At 39.9% G+C, this 9,037-nt stretch overlaps 1 pseudogene across 1 annotated transcript; it reads left to right on the forward strand.

Moving 5' to 3' along the window:
- The first annotated feature begins 706 nt into the window (after nt 1-706).
- Nucleotides 707-8,382, forward strand: LOC306637867 (nucleophosmin-like; annotated as a pseudogene). The gene is made up of 2 exons: nt 707-1,301; nt 8,080-8,382. The product of its transcript is annotated as a nucleophosmin-like (transcript).
- The last annotated feature ends 655 nt before the right edge of the window (nt 8,383-9,037 follow it).

Genomic DNA, 9,037 nt, shown 5'->3' on the forward strand with positions numbered 1-9,037 from the left:
CTAGGTTTCTCTTAAGGATTTGGAATAAGTTTGTACATGTGAAATACTGAACTATCTAAAACATAAGCTAAAATAAGATCAACATTAGAAACAACACTATAAATTTTCTTAACAATTGAGCTAGACAAGCACATGTATCAAATTAAATAAACTATTATGTATTTCTTGTTTTATTAAATGAGCTATTAGTTATGTATTTTTAAATTCTATAATCTATAAATTGTTGAATCATTAAGAACAATTGAAGGTATGCAAAAAACCTTCATTATTCTTTCATATTTTGCCAAGTTTTAATTAATAAAATCAGCTTTCCATGTGTTTTCCAGTTTTTTACCTTTATACAAGTTTAAGTATAAAATAGGGTAAAGAGTGTGCTATGTTTAGGTCAAGTGATAATTTCTAAATGTTGGCATATATTGTGGTGCTTCTCTTATGTCTTGCCTAGTTCTTGCAAATATTAGAGGGGTCTGTCTGCTCAATTTGCATTGCTTCCACCACCTGGAAGTGGAACTTGGTGAACTATACCCACTTGACCCTGACCACAGTTACTCATATTGGTGTCACTTTAGGTCTCATTTGCTTTCCAAGCTTGGTACTTTTTCTGTCAAGATTATTTGCCACTTAAAATAGGTTCAACAAGCTCTGGCGTGATTCCATTCTGCGCGTCTCTTCTCTAGGGCAGTAGCCTATTTTCCATTCGCCTTCTCTCCCACCTAGGTACGTGCTACCACCCCATGGAAGATTCGATGGACATGGACATGAACCCCCTGAGGCCCCAGAACTATCTTTTCAGTTGTGAACTAAAGGCTGACAAAGAATATCACTTTAGGTGGATAATGATGAAAATGAACACTAGTTATCCTTAGGAACAGTCAGTTTAGGGGCTGGTGCAAAGGATGAATTGCACATTGTTGAAGCAGAGACAATGGATTCTGAGGCAGTCCAATTACAGTAACATTTACAACATTGAAAATGTCTGTACAGCCAATGGTTTCCTTTGGGGGCTTTGAAATCACACCACTTGTGGTCTTAAGGTTGAACTGTGGTTCAGGGCCTGTGCATATTAGTGGGCAGCACTTAGTAGCTGTGGAGGAAGATGCAGAGTCAGCAGATGAAGAGGAGGAGGATATAAAACTCCTAAGTGTGTCTGGAAAGCAATCTGCCCCTGGAGGTGGTAGCAAGTTTCCCCAGAAAAAAGTAAAACTTGCTGCTGATGAAGATGATGATCATGATGAAGATGATGATGATGAGAATTTTGATGATGAGGACACTGAAGAAAAAGCTCCAGTGAAGAAATCTATATGAGGGCGAGACGCCCCTCCCCCCGCTGGAGCGCCATAGAGGAGGCCGCTCGGCACAGCGCTGGGACTCGGAGCAGCCACTGGGGCTCCGGCGGCTGCCCGGGGGAGGAGTGGCGGGGAGAACTGTGTGGACTCAGGACACCGGGGCCTGCCCTGAGGAGGAGGAGAGGAGCGTGGCCACTTGGATTCGGAGAGACTGCGCCAGAGCTGCAGGCGGTTGCCAGAGGAGAAGCCGCGCGGCGAGCTGTTTGGAATCAGAACGACGCTTCTGAACACCGGGGCCTGCCCTGAGGACAAGGAGGAAGAGGAGCGGCCGCTTGGATTCGGGTGACTATACGGGAACTACAGGCGGTTGCCAGAGAAGGGGCTGCGTGGCGAGCTGTTTGGACTCTGACCACTTCTGAACCCCGGGGCCTGCCCGGAGGAGTAGGAGAAGGAGGAGAAGGAGCGCGGCGGGTCCTTTGGACTCGCAGTGACTGCATTAGCGCTCCAGGCTGCTGCTCAGAGGAGAAGGCGAGTGGTGAGTTGTTTGGTCTTAAAGTGACAGCTCCTGAACACAGGGGGGCTGCCTGGAGGAGAAGCGTGGTGGGACGCTTGGTCTTGAGGGACCACACCAGAGCTCCGGGCGGTTGCCCAGAGGACCCGTGCAGTGGGTCACGTGGATTCAGAGCCACTCAGAGGGACTGCTCCTGAACACCCGGGGAGTTATCTGGAGAAGGAGGAGGAACGGGCAGGGTCACTTCGACTCGGAGTGATTGATTGCCCCGGGCTACGGGTGGTTGGTGGGAGGAGGAGGCACAAAGTGAGTTTCTTGGACTCCTAGTGACCGCATCGGCATACTGGGCGGCTGTCTGGAGGAAGAGGCCTGTGGCGGGTCTCTGGGACTCAGAGCAATTGTTCGGGGCCACAGGTGGCTGCTCAGAGGAGGGGCCATGCAGCCAGGCGATTAGGTGCAGAACAGGGTCCCAGGATCTAGGAGGCTTCTGGGTGGAAGAGCCGCACAGAGACAGGCTTAGGGCGGAGCGAAGGTTCCAGGCCTATGGGCAAATTCTCTGAGGAGGGGCAGCCTAAGGAGATTCATCTGCGAAGGGTGAGGCTCCCAGGCCCAGGAGGTAGGGCCGGGACCCTGGAAACTTTGCAGAGGAAGGCAGCCCAGCCCAGGCAGTAGCTGTAAATTGAGGGGAACCTCTAGGAGGAAACTGACCAGCGAGACCTCCCCACCGGGTGAGTCTTCCCTGCTGGGTGAGGTTTCCCACAAGGACGGTAAAACCAGAGACTCAGGCCCAAACAGGCCTTGCCTCAGCCCACAGCCTAGGTCCCCTTTGGATGACCATTGGTCAACAAGTGGAGGCACCTCTGCCCACTAGCAGGGAATATACCCCACCTGAAGGCCACCACTCCTAGAGAGGCAGCTTCCTTGTGGAGCACCGCATTATCAACCTCCTCCAAGTCTTCAGCCTACTGAAGGCTAAGAGGGGATATATATAGAAATCTTCAGGGTCATTGTAAATCAACAGAGGAAATCTGCAATATCTCAGCGGTCCACTGATATCTGAACAACATGAGAAAACAAGGAAAGAAAATGCTGCAAACAAATCTAGATGTTACATCAATAAAACCCAATGACAGCATGGCAGAAGAAATGACAGAAAAGGAGTTCAGAATGTACATAATTAAAATGATCAGAGAAGCAAACGAGGAGATGAAAGAGCAAATGCAAGCATTGAATGATGAGATGAAAGAGCAAATGCAAGCATTGATTGATCGCACCAATCAACAGTTAAAAGAGCAAATACAGGAAGCAAAAGATCATTTCAATAAAGAGTTAGAGATATTGAAAAAAAACCAAACAGAAATCCTTGACATGAAGGAAACAATAAACCAAATTAAGAACTCCATAGAAAGCATATCCAATAGGATAGAACACCTGGAAGACAGAACCTCAGACATTGAAGACAAAATATTTAACCTTGAAAACAAAGCTGAACAAACAGAGAAGATGGTAAGAAATCATGAACAGAATCTACAAGAACTATGGGATATCATGAAAAGGCCAAATTTAAGAATTATTGGGATTGAGGAAGGCCTAGAGAAACAAGCCAAAGGAATGAACAACCTATTCAATGAAATAATATCAGAAAATTTCCCAAATCTGAAGAATGAAATGGAAAATCAAGTTCAAGAGGCTTACAGGACTCCAAATACACAAAATTACAACAGACCCACACCAAGGCACATTATAATGAAAATACCTAACATACAAAATAAAGACAGAATTTTAAAGGCTGTGAGAGAAAAGAACCAAATTACATTCAGGGGGAAACCAATACGCATATCAGCAGATTTTTCAATCCAGACCCTAAAAGCTAGAAGGTCCTGGAACAACATTTTTCAAGCCCTGAAAGAAAATGGATGCCAACCAAGAATCTTATACCCAGCAAAACTTACCTTCAAATTTGACGATGAAATAAAATCCTTCCATGATAAACAAAAGCTAAAAGAATTTACAAAAAGAAAGCCAGCATTACAGAACATTCTCAACAAAATATTCCATGAGGAAGAGATGAAAAACAAAGAAGCAAATCAGCAAAGGGAGGAATTATCCTAAAGGAAATGTCAAATAAAGGAGGAAACAAGTTGTGTCAAACAAATAAATAAACAAAATTTTAAAAATGAACCAAATGACCGGGAAACCAAATCATTTCTCTATAATAACCCTGAATGTTAATGGCCTGAATTCATCAATCAAAAGACATAGACTGGCAGACTGGATTAAAAAGAAAGATCCAACAATATGTTGCCTGCAAGAGACTCACCTCATAGAAAAAGATACCCACAGACTAAAGGTGAAAGGATGGGGAAAAACATACCATGCACATGGACTCAGCAAAAAAGCTGGAGTATCCATCCTCATTTCCGATAATGTGGACTTCAAGCCAAAGTTAGTCAGAAGGGATAAAGAAGGTCATGTCATACTGCTTAAGGGAAGCATAAATCAGCAAGATATAACAATCATAAACATCTATGCCCCAAACAGTGGCTCATCTATGTATGTCAAACAAATCCTTCTCAATTTCAGAAACCAAATAGACCACAACACAATAATACTAGGTGATTTTAACACGCCGCTCTCACCACTGGACAGATCTTCCAGACAAAAATTGAGCAAAGAAACCATAGATCTCAACAACACAATCAATAATTTAGACTTAACGGACATTTATAGAATATTCCATCCAACCAAGAGTGAATACACTTTCTTCTCAGCAGCACATGGATCCTTCTCTAAAATAGACCATATATTATGCCACAAAGCTAATGTTAGCAAATACAAGAAGATAGAGACACTAGCATGTATTCTATCAGATCATAATGGATTGAAGTTAGAAATAAATGAAAGAGTAAAACACAGAAACTATTCCAACATCTGGAGATTAAACAATATGCTATTATATGATGAATGGATAACAGAAGATATTAAGAAGGAAATTAAAAAATTCTTAGAGGTAAATGAGAACAAAGAAACATCATATCAAAATCTCTGGGACACTATGAAAGCAGTACTTAGAGGGAAATTTATTTCATGGAGCGCATTTAATAAAAGAAGTAAAACTCAACAAATAAACAACCTAACACTACAGCTCAAAGTCTTAGAAAAAGAAGAACAGAACAGCACCAAAAGTAGTAGAAGACAGGAAATAGTTAAACTCAGAGCTGAAATCAATGAAATTGAAACAAAAGAAACAATACAAAAAATTGACAAAATAAATAGTTGGTTCTTCGAAAAAATAAACAAAATTGATAAACCTTTAGCCACACTAACAAAGAGAAGACGAGAGAAAACCCAAATCACTAAAATTCGGAATGAACAAGGAAATATCACAACAGACAGGATGGAAATACAAAACATAATTAGAAGCTATTTTGAAAATCTATACTCCAACAAAATAGAAAATTTCGAAGACATCAACAGGTTTCTAGAGACATATGAATTGCCTAAACTGAATGAGGAGGACATAAACAATTTAAATAGACCAATTTCAAGTACTGAAATAGAAGAAGTCATCAAAAGCCTACCAACAAAGAAAAGTCCGGGACCAGATGGGTTCTCAGCCGAGTTCTACAAAACCTTTAAGGAAGAGCTCATTCCAATACTTCTCAAAGTATTCCATAAAATAGAAGAGGAGGGAACCCTCCCAAACTCATTCTATGAAGCCAATATCACACTGATACCTAAACCAGACAGAGACTCATCAAGGAAAGAAAATTTCAGACCAATATCCTTAATGAACATCGACGCAAAAATTCTCAACAAAATTTTAGCAAATCGCATACAAAAACATATTAAAAAGATAGTGCACCATGATCAAGTGGGTTTCATCCCAGGGATGCAAGGTTGGTTCAACATCAGGAAATCAATAAACGTAATTCACCATATTAATAGACTTAAAGTCAAGAATCACATGATTATTTCAATAGATGCAGAAAAAGCATTTGATAAAATACAGCACCCCTTCATGCTCAAAACACTAGAAAAAATAGGGATAGTGGGAACATTCCTTAACATTGTAAAGGCCATTTATGCTAAGCCCATGGCTAATATCATTCTAAATGGTGAAAAACTGAAAGCATTCCCCCTAAAAACTGGAACAAGACAGGGATGCCCTCTTTCACCACTTCTATTCAACATCGTTCTTGAGACTCTGGCCAGAGCAATTAGACAAACCAAAGAAATTAAAGGGATACGAATTGGAAAAGAAGAACTCAAACTATCCCTGTTCGCTGATGACATGATTATATATTTAGAGGAACCTGGAAATTCCACCAGAAAACTCTTAGAACTCATAAGTGATTTCAGTAAAGTAGCAGGTTACAAGATCAATGCCCATAAATCCAACGCATTTTTATACATAAGTGATGAATCTTCAGAAAGAGAAATTAGGAAAACTATCCCATTCACAATAGCCTCGAAAAAAATAAAATACTTGGGAATCAATCTCACAAAAGAGGTGAAAGACCTCTACAATGAGAACTATACAACACTAAAGAAAGAAATTAAAGAACACCTTAGAAGATGGAAAGATCTCCCATGTTCTTGGATAGGAAGAATTAATATTGTCAAAATGGCCATACTACCTAAAGTGCTATACAAATTCAATGCAATTCCAATTAAAATCCCAATGACGTACCTTACAGAAATAGAGCAGGCAATTATGAAATTCATCTGGAAGAATAAGAAACCCAGAATAGCTAAAGCAATCCTTAGCAGGAAGAGTGAAACAGGGGGTATTGCAATACCAGATCTTCAACTCTACTACAAAGCAATAGTAACAAAAACGGCATGGTATTGGTACCAAAATAGAAAGGTAGATCAATGGTACAGAATAGAGGACACGGACACAAACCCAAATAAATACAATTTTCTCATACTAGACAAAGGGGCCAAAAATATGCAATGGAGAAAAGATAGCCTCTTCAACAAATGGTGCTGGGAGAATTGGAAATCCATATGCAACAGAATGAAACTAAACCCATATCTCTCACCATGCACGAAACTAAACTCAAAATGGATTAAGGACCTCGGAATCAGACCAGAGACCCTGCAGATTATAGAAGAAAAAGTAGGTCCAAATCTTCACCTTGTTGGTCTAGGACCAGACTTCCTTAACAGGACTCCCATAGCACAAGAAATAAAAGCTAGAATCAACCACTGGGATAGATTCAAACTATAAAGCTTTCTCTCAGCAAAAGAAACTATCAGCAATGCGAAGAAAGAGCCTACAGAGTGGGAGAATATCTTTGCCAATCATACTTCAGATAGAGCACTAATCTCCAGAATCTATAAAGAACTCAAAAAACTCTATTCCAAGAATTCAAACAGTCCAGTCAACAAATGGGCTAAGGAAATGAATAGACACTTCACAGAAGAAGATCTACAAGCAATCAACAAACATATGGAAAAATGTTCAACATCTCTAGTAATAAGAGAAATGCAAATCAAAACCACCCTAAGATTCCATCTCACCCCAATTAGAATGGCGATTATCAAGAATACGAGCAACAACAGGTGTTGGCGAGGATGTGGGGAGAAAGGTACACTCATACACTGTTGGTGGGGCTGCAAATTAGTGCAGCCACTGTGGAAAGCAGTGTGGAGATTCCTTAGAAAACTTGGAATGGAACCACCATTTGACCCAGCTATCCCACTCCTTGGCCTATACCCAAAGGACTTAAAATCTGCATACTACAGAAATACAGCCACATCAATGTTCATAGCTGCTCAATTCACAATAGCCAGACTGTGGAACCAACCTAGATGCCCTTCAATTGATGAGTGGATAAAGAAACTGTGGTATATATATACTATGGAATATTACTCAGCCATAAAGAATGATAAAATTATGACATTTGCAGGCAAATGGATGAAATTGGAGAATATCATGCTAAGTGAGATAAGCCAATCTCAAAAAGCCAAAGGACGAATGATATCGCTAATAAGTGGAGGTTGACACATAATGGGGGGGAGGGAAGGGTTAGAGTTAGGGTTAGGGAGGGGGGCAAGTATGGAGGAAGGAACTACTGTATAGAGGGTAAAGAGGGGTGGGAGGGGTGGGGGGAAGGGAAAAAAAATAACAGAATGAATCAAACAACATTGCTCTATGTAAATTTATGATTACACAAATGGTATGCCTTTACGCCATGTACAAACAGAGAAACAACATGTATCCCATTTGTTTACAATAAAAAAAAAAAGAAAAAAGAAATCTATATGAGATAGTCCAGTCAAAAATGCACAAAAATCGAACCAGAATGAAAAAGACTCAAAACCATCAACACCAAGATCAAAAGATCAACAGGAAAAACTCACAAAACACCAAAAGGACCTAGTTCTGCAAAAGACCATTAAAGCAAAAATGCAAACAAGTATAGAGAAAGCACATTGAACAGCCCTGGCACTACTTGTAAATTAAGCCCAAAGATGGGGAGAAAGGAAAAGGAGAGACAAATATAGTCCATACTGAGTATCATCAACATTCCAACCCAAAGTCTTCTATTTTAATCTCAATCCCCTTTCCTGATTTGCCACTTGCAGTCTGGAAGCATTCTCTCTTGATCTCCTAAAGCACTTTTGACTGCTGTGAATTCAGTGAACCTTATATTGCTCTTACTTGTGCATATGCTTCATCATCTCTTGGACCATGTTTCAATCACCTTTTTATCTCCTCAACTGCTCAATAAATATCTGAATGAATACAAAAAATAGGTTCAACAAGAAAAACAGAATGAGTCAGGCTTTGAACAAAAATATTGTGTTCATCAGAAGCTTACCAACAAAAGGATGCTAAATTAAATAAGTGTGAAGCTAAGTTTTGTTCTTGAAGGAATGACCACTGTTCTATATTACTTTCAAAACAATAACTAAATGTTTTGGGAGATCTAAGCAAGAAAAATTTCCATACATAGGTAAATCTGTGCCATACATTTGTACTCTGAATACAAAATAAATAAATAAATAACATCAAGATATTTATTTATATATACACATGTAATAAATAAGTTATTATTTCTGTAAACCTAACAGTCTTTTGATAAGTGAAATAATAATTCTAAGTGATATAAAATTGTGTGTAATAACATAAATGATATAATTTATTTTTGTTTTTCCTTGGAGGTTTGTTAAATAATAAAGTCCCTGATCAATTATTTGTTAAGTAATAAGGTCATGATCAATGCTA

The sequence above is a fragment of the Sciurus vulgaris genome (assembly GCF_902686455.1).
Source record: "Sciurus vulgaris genome assembly, chromosome: 10".
In the NCBI taxonomy this organism is placed as follows: Eukaryota; Metazoa; Chordata; class Mammalia; order Rodentia; family Sciuridae; genus Sciurus; species Sciurus vulgaris.